Below are 20,743 nucleotides of genomic sequence, written 5' to 3' on the forward strand. Positions count from 1 at the left end.
CTGGAGGCATCACACTATCTGAATTCAAAATACACTACAAAGCTGCAATAACCAAAACAACATAGTACTTGCATAAAAACAGACACATAGACCAATGGAATAGAATAGACAGCCCAGAAATAAATCTGTGCATTTACAGCCAACTGATTTTTGATAAAAGAGGCAAGGACGCGCAATAGGAAAAAGAGACACCATCTTCAATAAATGGTATTTGCAAAACTGAGTGTCAACATTCAGGAAAATGACCCTTATCCCAACCATGTACAAAAATCAAATTGAAATGAATTAAAGACTTAAATGTGTGACCTGAAAGTCTAAAACTACTGTAATAAAACACAAAAGAAAAGCTCCATGTCATTGGCCTGGGAGATTATTTTTTAGAAAATATTATCCTGAAAGCACAGTCAATACAGCGAAAGTAGACAAATGAAATTACATGAAACTAAAAACCTTCTGCACAACAAAATAAACAATCAACAGAATGAAGAGACAAATGGAAGAACGTGATAAAATATTTGCAAACTATACATCTAATGAGGAGTTAACTTAAGCAATTCAATAGTAAGAAAACAAATAATATGATGAGAAAATGGGGAAAGGACCTGAAAAGACATTTCTCAAAAGAAGAAATGCGACTGGCCAACTGGTATATAAAAATATGCTCGACATCATTAATCATCAGAAATGCAGATTAAAATCACAATTAGATATCACCTCACACCTCTTAAAATGGCTACTACCAAAAAGGCAAAAGATAACAAGTGCTGGCTAAGATTTAGAGAAAAGGCAAATCTTGCACACTGTTGTGGGAATGTAAATTAGTACAGCCACTATGGAAAACAGTATGAAGTTCCTTAAAAAGGTAAAAATAAAATTACCATATGATCTGGTAATCTCAGTAATGGGCATACATCCAAAGGAAATGAAATCAGTATGTTGAAGAGATACCTGTATTCTCATGTTTACTGTGGCATTATTTATAATAGTTGTAAATGTTTGTTTGTTTAACCCAAGTGTTTAACCTAAGTGCATATCAATGAATGGAGAAAGAAAATGTGTTGTGTATGCATAATGAAATACTATTCACACATAAAAAGGAAGAAAATCCTGTAATTTTTGACAGCATAGATGAAACTGGAGGACATTATGTTAAGTTTAAAAAATCAGGACCATAAAGACAAATACCACATAATCTTGATCTTATGTGAAATCATAAAAAGTTGTTTTCATAGAAGTAGAGAGTAGAATGGTGGTTACCAGGTACTGGTGAGGTTGCTGGAGGTCAGCTAAGGAGAATTTTGGCCAAAGGATGTAAAATTTCAGTTAGATAGGAGGAATAAGTTCAAGAGATCTACTGTACAATATGGCCACTATAGTTAATAACAAAATATTCTATTCTTGAAAAATTCTAGAATTAAAATGTTCTTACCACAAAAATGATAAGTAAGGTAATATGTTAGCCAGATTTGACCACTCCACAATGTATATATATACTTCCAAATATTATGTTTTACATTTTTATCTGTGAATTTAAATGGCAAAACAAAACAAAATTTGCATGTTCTGAGTTTCTGATAGCTCCTTTTTTATTTAAAATAGACCTTCCTAAGGCCCAGCTGCTTAAATGTCCTGATGTAAAACATCTCCTTGTACTTTAAAAAATGCTCCACTTTTTAAAGGTAGTACACGCTAATTTCTGATACTTTGAAACCTAAAATGCCCAAGCTAAAAGTACTTAATTATAAATAATCAAATTAAAATGAAGTAGTGTTAAAAACAAACTATCAAAAATACTGAGGTCCGCATTTTACTGAAAAATCTATTAATAATGAGAGGAAAGAATAGTTAAAAATTTTCATGTAAGACATATCATAGGAAACTACCAGTTGAATCAAATATTCCTTAAGTGCCCAAAGTGTCCTCTACCTAGATATAAATGGGAAATTATCTACAGATTATTTCTATCTATCCAACGTACACAATTTAAATAAAATTAAGGCTGAGTTGTATATTTGGCAAGAATTCTTTATAATGAAATTTTTGTGTTTGAATGAAGAATAGGATGCTGCAATAAGGCTGATGGAGAATGTTTTTATTTAATACAGTATTTAGCTAGGAAATTTAGTTTCCTGATTGGCATCAGAGACTCATCAGGTCTTAGCTTTAAATTGCACTACTTTATTTGAAGAATATGAACCAAAAGATGTGTGAATAAACATTTTTTAAGAGTTAGTAAGAACTGGTGGAAGCCAAATGATCTTAGTGATTAAATATGTTATTACCAGATGCCAAAGAAAATTGGAATAATCTGTCTATAATACTTTCTAGAACATTAGCAACAAGCCAACAAGCAAGCAAACTGTAAAAAAATAAATCTCATTTAAGGTGAGTAATGAAATGTTAATAGTTAAAATACCAAGCAGTAGAGTTATGTAGTCTCCTATATATTTCCTGTTTTCAACAAAAAAATTTATTCCTCAAGCTCTGACACATAATGCATTTTAATCCAAGAGTTATGGGTTTCACTTTATGCTTTAATGCATTTTTTTTCTTTTGCAATTTCCATCTATGAGACATGTGTTATATTTGCTTGATATTATAACCTTATCAAAAGAGAATGAAGTCAATATCTTTAGTATTAATGTTTATTGAATAGCTGTAACTATGTATAATACTGAATTTTGCTTTGATCTAAAGTAAAATATAAACCAGTGACAACATGGTGAAATATGTTAATTTTGCATATTACAGGATGAATTTATTTTCCAAATTTTAAAACACTTTAGCTTTACAGTATTATCATTGTTATAATTATATTTTATAGTGTTTGGTATGCCCTGCATGCCTTCTGCGCGATAATCTATTTTTATGTTGATTGTTATTATATTTAAAAAACTTTTATAAAATGGATCCTGGTGCTTTTTAATATTAAAAAGATTCATATTCTTAATTACTCAATGCTGTTAATTGAGACATTTTAATGTTCCCTAGCTTGGAATTAAATTAAATTTAACTTCTACAAGATGGCTAAAAGTTAACTAGCACTTTATTGTACTACCCGCTGTGCTCTGTTACTTTCCTGCCAAACCAAACACCAAGCAATGGTTCCATGTAGAAAGGCTGATATTCAATTATGTGAAACACAATATAATCCTATAAAATTTGTGATTTAAAGTTGATCTCGTTCTTTTTCAAAACATAAATCATTAAGAACATTCAAATAATATTTTTGTTATGGGCACATATATCGTTTTAGGTGACTGTCAACCTGGACATTTTTCCTCTCAAAAAACTCAACATCCTATCTCACTCCTGAAATTGTTATCATTTATGTCACTGATTTCCACTAAGCCATTATAATTTCAGAAATTTCTTGTTAAAGTATAAATGGGAGATAATAAAAGTAGGACAAGGAAAGTATCCTACTTATGCCTTTGGTATACTTTACTTCTACATTTATTACATAAGCTGCTTATCAAAGCAGAGACCAGAACTCTGGAAGAATGAGCATAAGAGAAGTGAATTGTGATGAGAAATAGAAAGATGAGAAATTGCTAATGGCCTGTAATAACAGGACTAGAGACCTGTGAACACTGTACATTTAGAATTATGTGGTCTTGGAAGCAGGGGAGAAGGCTTATGCCTGGAGTTATCTACATCCCTTTATCCATATGGCAATCATGTCTTGCACGGCCTTATCAAAAGTGTTGTTGCTTTTTATTACCCTGTCTTATTGACATACATTGGGAAACACCATGGAATGTAGGTCACAGAGTTATGAATAAAGGTGGGAAACAAGATAATCCAATATTTTAATATACGTTATTCAACTGAAATGTTATCAAGCTTTTTCAAGTTCATACTTATTCTGAAGCAAGTCTTACATAATTTATTTTTCAGATATTTTCTCTCTTCTTATAATGTTGCAGGAACAAAGTAATGCATTAGAATTACAGAGTTCCTTTCAGGACAATAACTCTAAACATTTGATGCACTAAATTATAGTCAACTACTTTCAATACTTCTTTGTTTCTGTCTTTCTTCTTTCACTTTTCTTATAAAATTGTGACTTAGGACTATTTTAAAACCTGGTTAATCATGAACTTTGGGGATGGGAGAGAGACATGAATCCTGAAAAAAAAATCTAAGCCAAGAATCACAAACTAAGGCTACAGGCATCACACAACAATGCTGAAGATGAACATGTAAATATATTAAGGCCAGTATAGAAATAGTATTTACGACAAAATCAAACTAAAATTATACAAAAGATAGTAGGGGAGTTTGATATTCCCCCAGTCTGGGACTGGCAGATTGCTAATGGAGGAGGAATTTTATCCTGAAGATAAGAAAAATGTCAGCCAATATGAAATTATGGGGAGTAGGAGCTAGATTAATAAGAAATGAGGGATAAACTTTAAGCCTATGGAATATCATATGTAAAGACATGAATATCTTAATTACATGTATAACTGTAGTAAGATTGCGAATAGAACTATTTCTCTTACATTGAAAAGAAATGCAGGTGGCAAGGTAAGTACAATAGGTGTTATGTTGATAGGAATTAAAGAAAAAAGATTTTGATTTTTTTCTGAGATTTGGAGAAACTAAAGTTTTTTAAAATTGAACAATGATCAAATCTGCATTTTAGATCAGTCTTTCAGAGAGATGGACTTCAGATTCAAATGGTATACTTCAGAAGGTCAAGATAAATTGCCAGTGGAATATTACTTGCAGAGTGATGCAAAACAGTATAATTTTTCATGAAATATTATATATAAAAAGAATTCTTAAAGCCCTGTTAACACTTGTCCCATATACTAAAGTTGCTAGTAAAACTAACAGTAACCATTTTTCTGCTGCATATATTCAAATTAAAACTAGAGGCTATACTGCTAAATTCTACTAATTATTGCCTTTGCTAACAGTGGTCATAAATGCCTTCATCATGCTATATATTCATTGCCTTACTGCTAAGAGGGATTTTTATAGCTGTGGGTCAATATTTTAAAAAACATCTTTCAACATCCATAACACTAATTGAGATTTTTTATAAATTTATGGTAATAAAACTACTTTTATAAAATAAGGAAAATAGGTTTCCCTCTTCTATTTTAGAAAACTTTTCTGTATTGGGAATATTTTCCCCTTGCTCCAGATTTTTGGACCAGGATGTCAACCTAGGATGGTATCTGGAGTAAAACTGCCATCCTTCAAACATGAAGCCAGATTCCCCCCAAAATTAATTTTGAAATAAGAGAATTCACACAATGAAGAAAAAATATTACAAAGAGGATTTGATGATGTTAGGCAGTCAATAAATATTTAGTAAAATGTTAAAACTGTTTTGGTTCAATGTGAATGAGAGAGTTGGGGAATTCTCATGGCAGGGAAATATTGTGGTCATATGAGAACACACTGAGTGCTTGTGGGCACAATAAAGGAAGGAGGTGGTAACCCAATCGGGGGGAAAAAAGTTACAGAGTGTGTTATGTTAATGAAGGCTTTCAAACAAAAACAAGCCTTTTTAAATCTCAAATTAAAGGAGTTTGAGAATAACATCCAAGTAGACAGAGCAGTAAAATTAAAGGCATGGAGGATAGAGAGAGCATTAAGGAACTGAGAACATGTGAAGCATCATGTTCAAGATTTCTAGGAAAGAAGCTGTATCTAAGAAGTGAATCAGAAAGAGCTTATTAAACCTTCTAACGCTTCATCTCGTCTACCATTTCAATTTCCACTTTTCTTTTTTATTATTTCTCTGTACCTACAAAGAGATGAGAGCTATATAGAGATATGAATGTAGATCAATATAGATGTAGATAATAAGTCATTCATAAGTAGGTATAGCATACATACTATACATAATCTACATCTGTACACATTCTATTTTTATGATGTTTATTATCTTTATCTAGTAGAATATAAGCTTCATAAGGGCATAGACTCCTTTTAGTTTGTTTTACCACTCTACGCCTATAAAATAGAAGAATTCCTATTATATAGAGGGTACTCAATAAATTTTTAATGAATAAATGGATGACTAACTAAATAAGTGAATAAATACAATTAGATAGAATTTTTACTTTACTCAGACAACAGAGCCAGTGAAGGTATTTTCTTCTAGCTTATCTCTGAGTCAGTTCCTGAACTATCCTCCTCCATCAGTTGTGTGGATACTAATGCACACCCTGAACCATAACCTCTATGTTAAAATTGTCTATTAAAAAAAAAATTGGTGGCAATCCTTCCTTTGTTGATGGACTGGTTAGTTTTCGCTTTTGAGCACCTCTTATCATTTGCATTATTCCTGCAGATCTATCTGTTCCCAGTTCACACTTTCTCCATGTCAGGCTCATGTGGCACTAACTTACTGTTGTTAAAACAGTCCTGAACAATCAGTGACACAAACTAAATCTATGATCACCAGGATTTCAGCTCTGAGACGCCATCTGCTTTGTTTAACACTGTACCTCTAGTGCCTAGCCCAAGACCCAGGCAAGAGATGTGCTCAATAAACACCTGATGAATAAATGAGTAAATGAACGAACATTTGCTGATCTATTTTACTATGCAAAAGACAGGAATTGATAAAAATCACTGAAAGGCTTATCACAAGTTTGATTTTCCTTGGAAGGACAGGCCTAAATGATTGTTTTGAATTATTAATTTCTTAATTATAAATATATTATCTGATGTTAAATTTCGTATAATTTTAATGAATTACAAAGTTTTACATTATGAACATTGATTGATTTTCAAAATTTTATTTTTATAAATATCAATCAACCAGAAATAATAGTGATTGATTTTCTAAAAGATGATTTAAAAAAGATTTTTTTCTTTGGTAAAACTAGAGTGGAGATTTAGAAGAAATTGAAACATTAGATTTACATTCTTCAGAACATAGTTTTAAATTTATAATACTATATTTTTAGTTTGTAGCAGTTTATATAGCTTTAGCTCCATTAAACTTAAAGCTGCATTTACATTTAGAGTTATCTAGCAGATTTTTACCTTTAAGTTTGCTAACGTGGAACTACTTTTTCAATGATCTAGTATTTTTTAACATTAATACTGCTAATACTAGAGGTATTTTGGCATTATCCTATAGTTTTGAGATTATGACCTCACTTGAAAATATCTGATAACTGCCGTTTAAAAATGTTTATGATTCTGCCATTGAGCATTTTATTTCAGATGCTCAATTCATAGACCCATTCATAGACTTATTCATGGAACACTTAGGTGACTATTTTTCCATTATTTCTGAAAGCATACAACTTAACACTTTTTCTCTTACTTTTGACAATTCTTTAAATTTAATGTTAAAGAAAATTCTCAATTGTGATGGTATGACTGTGGAATAAGCACAAAATCTGCATAAAAATACATTTGCCTCCAATTTGATAAATTTTGTAAGTTCACTTTTGTGTCAATTCAAAATTTGATTTGCAGTGTTATCACTTCTAGTTAATGTGCCTTTTCCAATAAGTATTGAAGATTTCATAATAAGATATGTGATAGATTTTGCTGTAATATGACTGACTTTGTAGGGGCTTAAATATACGTTATTTCCTGTTTTCTGAAGAAAAATTTGTGGAACAAAATTCTCAGTGACTCAAATTTGGGCATATGCATTTACTTATATTGATAATCACAGGCCACACTGCACATTGTAGGCACTCAGGAAACATTTTCTTTACTCAGAAACCATTTCAAGGATATTATGCAGTTCACAAATGTGTATGCGTCTCTATTTGTATTTATATACACACACATGCTTAAAATGTCACTTGGAAAAATCAACTTGGGATGTGTGTCCTGCATACATCATCTTCATTTTAAATTTCTATAATTATTTTGAGGTATAAAATATATCTGGTTATAGCCTGAGGGAAACTCACACAGTGCCTGCCCTCTCACTGGGGCACATCTTTCCCCAAATGACAGGCAGATCTGTCACAGAGTGTGGTGATTTATCTCCTCTGATTTCATCCCGTAAAGACGCCCTATACAAGGTGAAGTGATAATTTTCCTCAGAGTTAACATGTCCGATGTCTCATTTATCATTCTAGTCCTTGTGAAATGACATCGAACATTAAATTGAGAACTAATTTTGGTTGTGAAGTTTGGCTGCCTGCCTGCTTCTCTGAGAAAACAAGCAAATTATCTGTACTTTTTGTCACGGAAGTCATACGTCACCTGGAGCCGTCCTTTCTTTCTTTTAACCCATGTTGAGAAGCAACAGAAAAGAATACATGAAAGACACTATAACAAAATAATACATTTTGCCAGAAAAAGTTATCAAAATTATGCAAAATGTTTAATTTGTGGGGGCGGGCAGGGGAACAGTGGACAAGTCAGGGGAGATCCTAGAGGAAGCCTGAGAGTATATATGGTGGCCTTAACTCAAAAATATGCAATTAATTCCCTGTAACTTTTGATATAGAAAGAATGTAATTCTACAATTTTCTGAAAGTAAAATTTCTACAAATCAACATATTATTTTCATACAGCAAGAAACTTGTTTGTAAGTACTTGCCTGAAGTTGTAGCACAATTTTATAATTTGTTTTCTAAGTGAACTTATTCACGCATAGAATCAAGACATTCAACTGGATCGTGTGGTTGGGTCGAGAAAACATCTATCTGCTGAACTTTTAATTTTACCTTACATAATTAAGAATTTTCCCTGAAATAAAAGTGATCATAGACTGTAATTTATCGGATAAGTCTCACTGTTGTGAGAAACTTAGACATAGGGAATCTATATACATTTAACAAGTCACATAAAAAGAAGTTAAGAATAGAGGAAGGTTGTGCTTTTTAAAGAATATGATTATTTTATAAAGATAGATATACTAAGGGTATATGCACATAGTTGAATTGAATGTAAATTTATTCACTCATTTCCTGTTTGCCTAAAGAATACTCTTGTCTCTAATCCTAAAGTATTATCTGTTAGAGAAATGTATGCCATGCTGCATTCTGTGATGGAATATGATGTTGTATTCTGTAACAGAGATGTATGTGATGTTACATTAGGATTAGGGATAAGAGTATTCTGTAACAGGAATGTATATAATGTTACATTAGAATTAGAGACAAGTTCTGCTTAGAAATAACTCCAATAACCGTTTCATATTTTATTTTCACAGTGAAAAATCAGTCAGATTTGCTTAAGCCTCAAAATGGAGTTATGTAAAATTAAATGAACGTTGGCAGCAAGTTGCACTTTTTTTTCTCAATGGAAAATGGGTTAAATAAATATTGTCTATAAATTCTGCAAGTCACTCCTGTGAGCCCTGACATTATGAAGCTTATAACCTAAATAATCTACCTACTGATAAAAATGAATATAGAAAAAAGTATAGTAATAAATAATGTCTATTGAAAGCTTGCTATTGTCTGGTATTAAATACAATCAATGCTTTACATGAATTATTTTATTTATTCCTTTCACTCTCTCTTTGAAGTAGAAACTGTTATTTGTATCATTTTATGGTAGAGGAAAATAAATCATAAAAAAGAAAAATAATTTTCACAAAGTCTTAACAACTAGTAAGTGATGGAGTCAGAATGCAAACCTGTCTCGAGCATGCATTTAGTAATCTTAGACTAATAAAATGCAAAGTATGTTAAGTACTTATAAGCATCTAGTAGCGCAAAAGAGAATAGAGATACTTCTAGAGAGGGATAGAAGAAAAAGTGGCATTTCAGCTGCAATTTAAGGAGGTAAAATTTCTTCAAGCTGGGATATGAAAAAAGAAAGTTACTTCAAGAGAATATAACACTCTGAACAAAGGCAAGTAAAGAGGAAAGGTCTTACTTTTCGTAATAACAAGTTTTCTAGACTGTCTGGAGCATAAGATTCAGGCAAAGTATTTGAAGGGAATTAAGCCTGGAAAAAAAAAATGTTTGCCATAGGATTCTGAATTTCAAATTCCATGCCCAAACTGAGTTACAAAAATAGGAAGACTACTATGCAAGTATAGCAAGTCCTCAAACATTATACTCAAATATTGATGCCTCATAAAGTTGATTCGATAAAAATCACTTTGCAGCCAAGGCCCCTGTCTGTGAAGAGTTTGTATATTTTGCCTGTGTATGTGTGAGTTTTCTCTGGGTGCTCTGGTTTTCTCCCACATTCTAAAGATGTGGTTAGTTTTCTTGGCTGAATGGGTGAGTGAATGAGTAACCTGAGTGTGTGGGAGTATGTCTGTAAGTGTACCCTGCAATGGAATGTAGCCTCTCCAGGGTGCGTTCCAACAGTGTACTCTGAGCTTCCTTGATGGGCTCCTGCCACCGCAAACCTGAACTGGAATAAGAAGGTAAGTAATTATCTTGTTTTTATTAATCTTTCTTACATGTATGTAAAGCTCACATTTTTTCAATGTTTAATACTAGAAGTGCTTTGTTCTTCATTTAGCAGTTTTGCAATGATTTTATGACCAGAAATATGCCACAGAAATTAAACTCTTGTTTATATCAATTAGCCTATGGTAAAACTGGTTTTCTTATACATAATTTCACTTAAAGCTGCAGTTTCCAAAAACCTATCAATAATGTTAAATAAGCACTTACTATATACTTGTTTATGTTAGTAATGCATTTCAAATTGTGGGAAAATGAGCAATTACCTTGTATAAATTGCTGGAAAATTAATTAATTATATGGGAAAATAATTTATATTTATATTTTTCATAATTGCTAAATTATGTTAAAATTGAATTAAAGCACTAGACGCGGTTGGTAGATGGTTTTTCAAGTGTATTGGTAATGTTTTATATTCTAGTTCATATTTCTCCCTCCTCAAGATGATTGTGGTAGATTGAATACTAGTCCCAAAAGATATCCAGGTTATAATTCCTGGAACCTGTCAAAATCACTATATATGGTAGCTAGTACTTGCATATGTGATTATGTTAAGGATCTTGGCATAGGTAGATCATTCTGAATTATCAGGGTAGGTCCTAAGTGGAATCACTGTCCTTATAAGAGGAAGGTAGAGGGAGATTTGAAGACTGAAGAGGAAAAATCCATATACATAACATAGTTTGGGAGCCATGAGCCAAGAAATGAAGACAGCTTCCTGAAACTGAAAAAGTCAAGGAAACAGATTTTCTTTTAGATCCTCCAGAGCGAGCTCTGTGGTGCTGAAAACCTGATTTCAACGAGGTAAACCTTATCATAAACTTCTGGCATCTAGATCCACAAAAGAATAAATTGGTGGTGTTTTAAGCCAAAGAATTCCTTATAATTTGTTATAGCAGTTACAGAAACCAATGCAATGATATTTACAGAGGTCTACATCATACCATTATAAAGTTCCATATATATGGAATATTTATAAGTAAGTATATATTAATAAAAAGTAATAAAATATAGATGGCTATGTTTTGCTGATTGAAGAATGAGGAAACCCCAAAGAGATGTAAAATTAATCAATGCAACTACTGGATAAATTTACCTGCACAAAAATTAAGTATTTACATATTTTAATAACAAAAAAATTAAATATAAACAAAGCCAAAACTGCAATAAATATTGATACTCTATTTAATAAGTGTGAACATGTGGTATTTGCCTTTCTGTTTCTGCATTATTTTGCTAAGAATAATGGCCTTCAGGCACATCCTTGTTGCTGCAAAGGACATAATCTTACTCTTTTTTTAATGGCCACATAGTATTTCATGGAGTATATATGCCACATTTTCTTCATCCCATCTATATAGGGGCATTTAAGTTGATTCTACGTCTTGGCTATTCTTAATAGTGCTGCAGTGAACATACATGTACATGTGTCTTTATGACAGAATTATTTACATTCCTTTGGGTTTATACCCAGTAATGAGATTGCTGGGTCAAATGGTATTTCTACCTGTTGATGGGAGTGTAAATTAGTTCAACCATTGTGGAAGACAGTGTGGTGATTCCTTAAAACCTAGAGGCAGAAATAAATGTGTCACAGAGATTCTGGTAAGTTGTGACTTTGTTCTCATTGGTTTCAAAGAACATCTTTATTTCTGCCTTAATTTCGTTATTTACCCAGTAGTCATTCAGGAGCAGGTTTTTCAGTTTCCATGTAGTTGTGCGATTTTGAGTGAGTTTCTTAATCCTGAGTTCTAATTTGATTGCACTGTGACCTGAGAGACTGTTTGTTACGATTTCCAGTCTTTTGCATTTGCTGAGGAGTGTTTTATTTCCAATTATGTGGTCAATTTTAGAATAAGTGTGATGTGGTGCTGAGAATAATGTATATTCGGTTGATCTGGGGTAGACAGTTCTGTAGATGTCTATTAGGTCCACTTGGTCCAGAGCTGAGTTCAGGTTCTAGATATCCTTGTTAATTTTCTGTCTTGTTGATCTGTCTAATATTGATAATGGGGTGTTAAAGTCTCCCCCCAACAGTGTAAACGTTCCCCTTTTTCTCTACAACCTCACCGGCATCTGCTGTTTTTTTGACTTTTTAATAATAGCCATTCTGACTGGCATGAGATGGTATCTAAATTGCTTTGGGCAGTATGGCAATGTTAATCATGTTCATGATTTCTATTCATGAGCATGGAATAATTTTCTATTTGTTTGTGTCATTTCAAATTTTTTTGAGCAGTGTTTTGTAGTTCTCCTTGTAGAGATCTTTCACCTATTTGGTTAGCAGTATTTCTAGATTTTTTTTGTGTGGCAATTGTGAATGGAATTGCATTTCTGATTTGACTATCATTGATGTATAGGAACGCTAGTAATATTTGTACATTAATTTTGTATCCTGAAACTTTGCTTTAGTTGTTTAATAACCTGAAGGAGATTTTGAGCTGAGACTATGGGGTTTTTTAGATATGGAATCATGTTGTCTACAAACAAGGATGGTTTGACCTCTTCTTTTTCTATTTGGAAGCTGTTTCTTTCTTTCTCTGACTGATTGCTCTAGCCAGAACTTCCAATACTATGCTGAATAGGAGTGGTGAGAGAAGGAATCTTTGTCTTGTGGTGGTTTTCAAGGGATTCAATTTCTTCCTGGCTGAGGGATCAATTTCTTCCTGGCTCAGTTTATTCTTTGGCAGGGAATAAATGTCCAGGAATTTTTGCATTTATTCTAGATTTTCTAGTTTATGTGCATGGAGGTGACCATCATATTCTCTGGTGGTTCATTGTATTTGTGGGGTCAGTGGGAATATCCCCTTTTTCATTTCTAATTGTGTTTATGTGAATCTTCCCTCTTTCCTTCTTTATTAATCTAGCTAGCACAGCCTATTTTATTATTTTTAAAAATTAACTCCTGTATTCATTGATATTTTTAGTGATTTGTGTGGGGGGGGTTGGGGGGCAGGGTCTTAATACCCTTCAGTTCAGCTCTGATTTTGGTTATTTCTTGTCTTCTTGTCTTCTACTAGCTTGGGGTTGGTTTTATCTTGGTTTTCTAGTTCTTTTAGTTGTGATGTTATGTTCTTATATAGAGATTTTTAAAATATTTGTATGTGGTCATTTAGTGGTGTAAATTTCCCCCTTCACACTGCCTTAGCTACATCCCACAGATTCTGGTATGTTGTATATTTGTTCCCACTGATATCAAAGAAATTCTTGATTTCTGCATTAATTTCATAATTTATCCAAAAGTCATTCAGGAGCAGAATATTCGATTTTCCATGTAATTGTATGGCTTTGACTGAATTTCTTTGTCTTGATTTCTAATTTGTGCTATGGTATGAGAGATTGGTTGTTATGATTTCAGTTCTTTTGCATTTGTAGAGGAGTGTTTTATGTTTGATTATGTGATGAGTTTCAGAGTATGTGCCATGTGACAATGAGAAGAATGCATATTCTGTTATTTTTGGGTGGAGAGTTCTGTAGATCTCTATCAGATCCATTTGATCCAATGCTGAGTTCAGGTCCTAAATATCTTTGTTGATTTTCTGCCTCAATAGTTTGTCAATTATTGTCAGTTGGGTGTTAAAATCTCCCACTATTATTGTGTGGGTGTTGAAGTCTCTTTGAAGGTCTCTAAGAACTTGCTTTATGAATCTGGGAGGTCTTGTGTTGGGTGCATATATATTTTGGATAGCTAGGTCTTTTTGTTGAATTGAATCCTTTATCATTATGTAATGCTGTTTTTTTGTCTTTTGATCTTAGTTGCTTTAAAGTCTACTTTGTAAGAAATTAGCATTGCAATCCTGCTTTTTTTCTGCTTTTCAATTACCTAGTAGATTTTTCTTTATCCCCTTATTTTGGACCTATAGGTTTCATTGCATGTGAGATGGGTCTCTTGAAGACTGTTTATTAAGGGTTTTAGTTTTTTACTCAGCTTGCCACTCTGTGCCTTTTAATTGGAGTATTAATCCATTAACACTCAAGGTTAGTACTGATATGTGTGTGTTTGATCCTGTCATCATGATGTTAGCTGTTCATTAAGCAGACTTGTTTGTGTGGTTGCTTTATAGTGTCACTGATCTATGCACTTAAGTTTGGTTTTGTAGTGGCTAGTAATATAGTCTTTCATTTTCATATTTAATGCTTTCTTTGAGAACTCTTGTAAGGGTAGTCTGGTGGTAACAAATTCCCTTAGCCTGTGCTTGTCTGAAAAGGATCTTATTTCTCCTTAGCTTATGAAGATTACTTTGGCCAGATATGAAATCCTGGGTTGGAATTTATTTTCCTTAAGAATGTTGAATATTGGTGCCAATCTCTTCTGGTTTATAGGATTTCTGCTGAGAGGCCCATTGTTCGTTTGGGGGACTTCCCTTTGTAGGTGACCTGTCCTTTTCTCTCTAGTTGCCTTTAACATTATTTCTTTCATTTCATCCTTGGAGGATCTGATGATTATGTGTCTTGGGATAACCTTCTTGTGAAGTGTCTTACTGGGGTTCTTTGCATTTCTTGAATTTGAATGTTGGCACCTCTAGCAAGGTTGGGGAAGTTCTCATGGATGAAATCCTAAAATATATTTTCCAACTTGATTACAATCTCCCAGTCTTTTTCAGGGACACTAATGGGACATTCTGTCTCTTTACGTAATCCCATAATTCTCAGAGGTTATATCCATTTACTTTCATTTTTCTTCTCTGTTCTTGTCTGATTGTCTTTTTTTAGAAAACCAATCTGCAAGCTCTAAGATTCTCTCCTAGACTTGGTCTATTCTTGGTGTATACTTTTAATTGCATTATGAAATTATTGCCATGTGTTTTTCCATTCTATCAGGTAAGTTGCATTCTTTTCTATACTAGCTATGTTGTCAGCCCCTACACTGTTTTATTGTGATTCTTAGCTTCCTTGGATTGGGTCTCAATGTACCCCTACATCTCAATAATCTTTATTCCTATTTATATTATATATTCTGCCATTTCAGCCATCATGGCCCAGTTTAGATCCCTTCCTGGAGAGGTGGTGCAGTCATTTGGAAGAAAGAATACACTCTGTCTTTTTGAGTTGTCAGGGTCCCTATGCTGTTTCTTTCTTATCTTTGTGGACTTACATTCCTTCAATCTTTAAAGTTGCTGACCTTTGGATTTTTTAAAAAAATTTTATCCTATTTGATAACCTTGAGGGCTTTATTGTAGTATAAGGTGGATTCAGCTGACTGACTTCATTTCTGGAAGATTTTAGGGGACCAACACTCAGCTCCCAAGTCCTGTACTTCATGGTGAAAACTGATTGTGTCCCTTCCTTATGACAGAATCATCCAGTGGCCCTTTACGATGGCCACTAAGGCCATGATTTCACAAAAGTGTGAAATTATGTACATGATTTTGTCTACATTTGAAATCCAAAATAGCTGATCTGATTTTCTAATAGTATTGTACTGAATGAAAATGTTGATATCATAAGAAAAATTAAAGAACTGAGGATATCTAACTAACTGTGAATTTTATGTGAGCATTTTAGGCATATTGTTTATAGTCCAATTACAAGGTCATTAAGGTCTCTGAGTTTAACCTTTCAATTTCTTTCTCTTATTTTGCTGCTAATCTGGAATCTTGATGTTAATGTGATTGTAAACCAGTTGCCAGGGGCAGATAATGAAATTTAATCTTGTTTTGGTTCATTGGTATGGGGTATGATTCTCACTTAGGGTGTGAGACATCCTGGGTTCAAATCCCAGACAAGCCCTTTTTCCATAGTCTCAGCCCAAAAGTTCTTTCAGCTGATAAACAACTTCAGCAAAGTTACTGAATACAAAATCAATGTACAAAAATCACTGGCATTTTTATATACTAACCACAACTGAAATGAGAGTCAAATCAAGAAAGGCAATCCCAGGCACAATTGCCACACACACACAACAATAAAATGCCTACAAATACAGCCAACCAAAGAGGTAAAAGATCTCTACAATGATAATTTTAAAATGCTGCTCAAAGAAATCAGATAAGACTTAACAAATGAAAAAGCATCCCATTCTCATGGATAAAAACAGGTCATATTAAAATCACTATACTTCCCAAAGCAATTTATAGACTCAACGAAATTCAATTTCAATGAAGTGTGAAAGTAATTTCACACATTGTGTCCAGTGAACAACATTAAAATATAAGCAAACATGTTGATATCTGGGGGGAATTCATTCTGAAAACACCTTATACATACAATTATTCTATTATTCTCTTCTATGTTGTTACATTTTTATATTCTTTTGTGAGCAAATCATGTTCAGTAAAGAGTCAAACAAAAAGTGCTGAAAGGAGCTATAAATATCAGAAAACTTCATATGACTAAATAAATGCATATTGACTTTAAGTTGGCATTTTTATTAACAATTAAAGCAATGCCCATGGAATTTTGTCATTTTTCCTGGTGTGCATGACACAGAAAATATAAATTACTATAAGATTATCCTAATTGATACCACAATTTAGCTCCAGCTCTATCTAATATAATCTAGATAATACTAAAACTTAACTACAGGTTGCAGGTTTCAAAAGAATTTGAATATATTTTCACATTAATTATCCACTTTTAAAAGGCTATTTATTTAGCTTCTATTTTTACCTTATTGCATTGTATGAGATTAAATATGACAAATTAAATCATAATGTGCAAATTCAAAATGTGTATCAAAATGTAAAGGTAAATATCATTTTAAAATATAACTCCATGTCCTTCCATAATCATTATTAAAACAACATTAATATTGTCTATAAATTTAAAACTGCTTATATTTTAAGTAGTTCTATTGAAGTCTATCTAACATATCATAAATCTTGTCTATTTTGTACAATTAAATGATTCTTACTGACTTTACTGATTAGCTCAACCATCAGCATAAATTGGTTTAAGAGCATTTTCATCTCTCCAATACAATCCCTCATGTCTATTTATAGCTAATCCTCTTCTCGCTTCCTTTCACAAGAAACTCCTGTTCACTTTCTGTCAATCTGTCCTGGCCTTTACTGAACATTTAATAAACAAAATCATATAATACATAGTCTTTTGTGTCTGATTATTTTCACTTAAAGTAGTACGTTTTAAATTCATAGTATGTCACATTGTTTTTTTTCTTTTATTGATGAACAGTATTTTACTATGTAGATGTACCACATTCCATCTCTTCATTTATTCCATTTAGATTATTTCTGGGTTTTAGCTATTATAAATAATGTTTCTATTACCATTCATATGCACATATTTATGTAAATATACTTTCATTTCTCTTGATGAAATACTTACCTAGTCCATTTTCTATTGCTTACAGCAGAATATCTGAAACTGGATAATTTGTAAGAAATAAAATGTATTTCGGCCGGGCGCGGTGGCTCACGCCTTTAATCCCAGCACTTTGGGAGGCCGAGGCGGGCGGATCACAAGGTCAGGAGATCGAGACCACGGTGAAACCCCGTCTCTACTAAAAATGCAAAAAAATTAGCCGGGCGCGGTTGTGGGCGCCTGTAGTCCCAGCTACTCGGGAGGCTGAGGCAGGAGAATGGCGTGAACCCGGGAGGCGGAGCTTGCAGTGAGCCGAGATCGCGCCACTGCACTCCAGCCTGGGCGACAGAGCGAGACTCCGTCTCAAAAAAAAAAAAAAAAAAAAAAAAAAAGAAATAAAATGTATTTCTGAAACTCTTGGCCTCAAGTGAACCTCTCACCTTGACCCCACAAAATGCTAGGATTACAGCCATAAGCCACCATACCTAGCCTTTATATCTTAAAGTTCTGGATAGTGGGATGTCCAAAGTTTAGCAGTTGCATCTGGTAAGAGCCTTTTTGCTTTTTGGGACTCTCCGAAGAGTCCTCAGGTGGTGTAGGGCATCAAATGGCAAGGGGACTGAACATGCTAGCTGAAGTCTCTCTTCTTATAAAGACACCAGTCTCATTCCCATGATAAACCATTAATCCTTTAGCTCATTTATCCATTAATGAATTAGTGGATTCATGAGAGTAGAGTCCTCATGACCCAGTCAACCCCTAACGGCCCCACCTCTCAATACTGCCACACTGGGGATTAAGTATCAACATATGTTTTGGAGGGAATAAATATTAAAACCATAGCATATACCTAGTAGTTAAAATATTCGGTTATGAGATAGTTTTATGTTTACCTTTTTCAGAAATTGCCAAACTTCTCCTAAAGTGATTGCACCATTTTACATTCCTGCCAGCAAACTATTAGAGTTCCAGTGTCTCCACTTCCTCACAAGCTTGGTTACTGTCCACTTTACACACTATAGATATTTTAGTGGGGATTAAATAGTTAAATTGTGGTTTTAACTTTCATTTTCCTAATGACTAAGTCAATTGTACATTGTTTCATGTGCTTATTAGCTATCCATACAACTTCTTTGACGTAATGTGTGTTTATATATTTGGACTACTTTTTGATTGGATCATCTGCTCTTATTATTGAGCTGTAAGAATTCTTTCAAATTCCGAATATAAGCTATTTTTAATATATGTGTCGTGCAAATATTTTTCAGACTACTGACTGTATTTTCATTTTCTTGATAGTTTATTTTGAAGTGAAAGATTTTTTAATGGATCATACATTTGGTTTATTATTTATTTGTATCTTGCCTAATCCAAGGCCTCAAATATATTCTCCTATAGTCTCTTTAAAGTATTTTTTTATTATTGTCAATCTTTATGGTATATTGGTTTTGATATATGAATGCAGTTGGAAAAATTAAATCTGGGTAATTAATATTCCTACTATCTCAATTGCTTATATTTTAAGGATGAGAATATTTAAAATCCACTTTATCAGCAATTTTCAAGTATGTAGTACGTTATTATTAACAAGAGTCTTCGTGGCATACAATAGACAGTAAGAACACATATGTCTCTTGTCAAACTGAAACTTTATATCCTCTGGTTTACAATTAACTCTTTGACCCAGTTGAAGTTAATTTTTGAATATGGTATCAGGTGAGGTTTAAGTTCATCTTAATGTGTGTATACAACTTCCTCAGCATCGTTTGTTGAACAGACTATTGTTCCTCAATGAATTGTCATTACACTTTTGTCAAAAACTAATTGACTATAAATTAATACGAATTCATCTTTGGATACTTATTGTTTTCATTGATTATTGAATTTATTTTTCTACTAGTACCACACTATCTTCAAACTATAGCTGTATAATAATTTTTAAAATCAGAAAGTGAAAATGATTCAAACACATTTTTTTCCTTTGAATATGTTTTGCTATTCTAGGTGTTTTAATTTTCATATAAAATTTAGGATCTACATTGCAGTTTCTGCAAAATAGCCTGCCAGAATATTGATAGAGATTGCATTGAAACACTAACCAAATTTGAGGAGATTCACTACCATAACAATACAGACCCTTCTACTCCATAAGCATGAAATGTCTCTACTTTCATTAAAATCTTTATCTCAACAATATTTTGCAAATTTTTGTTTATAGGTCTTTCACTTTGTTAAATTTATTTCTATGTTTTTAATTAGTTTCTATGTTCTTGTGCATGCAACTTTTTTCTTAATTTCATTTTCCAGTTGTTTATTTCTCATATATATAAATCAAATTAATGTTATGCATTGATTTTTTGTATCTTGATCATTTGATGTTCTTATTTTTTTGGTCCTTTTGTGTGTGTGTGTGTGTGTATGACGGAGTATTTCTTTAAATTTTCTACATACAGAATCATGTCCTCTATGACTGTAGGAAGTTTTACTTCTTTCATTCAAATATTTTATTTATCTTCTTAGTTGCCTTTTATTTGTTTTTCTTATTGCAATTGGTAGACCCTCCAATACTATGCGAATAGAAAAAGCAAGAATAAAACTTCCAGTCTTATTACAACAGAGGAGGAAAGCATTTATTCTTTTACCATTAACCACTGTGTTTGTTGTAGGATTTTTGTGTATGAACTTTATTAGGCTGAGACATTTTCCTTCAATTCCAAATTTGAAAAGAATTTTTTTTCATTAATAGATGTTGGATTTTCTCAAAATTATTTATCTGTGTCCAGTAAATTTTCAATTTGATTATACTACTTTTCGGCTCCAGACTTTCATCTTGTTCTTTATTATTCTCTCTCTTTAGATACTGGTTACTTGGTGAGATTTCCTCCTAATACTATCAATTAATTATTTAGAAAGAAGTTTCTTTAGTTCTTTGAACATATTTGTCATTGAAAATGTAGAATATCCCTAGTAAATCCAACATTTTAGCCTCCTCCAAGACTCTTCCCATTAACTGCATTTTCCCTATGTACCAGCTATATTTTCCTATTTCAATGGGTGGCCTGCCCCGCCACACCTGTGGGCATTTCTCGTTAGGTGGAACGAGA

Source organism: Macaca thibetana, chromosome 1, assembly GCF_024542745.1.
Source record: "Macaca thibetana thibetana isolate TM-01 chromosome 1, ASM2454274v1, whole genome shotgun sequence".
Lineage (NCBI taxonomy): Eukaryota > Metazoa > Chordata > Mammalia > Primates > Cercopithecidae > Macaca > Macaca thibetana.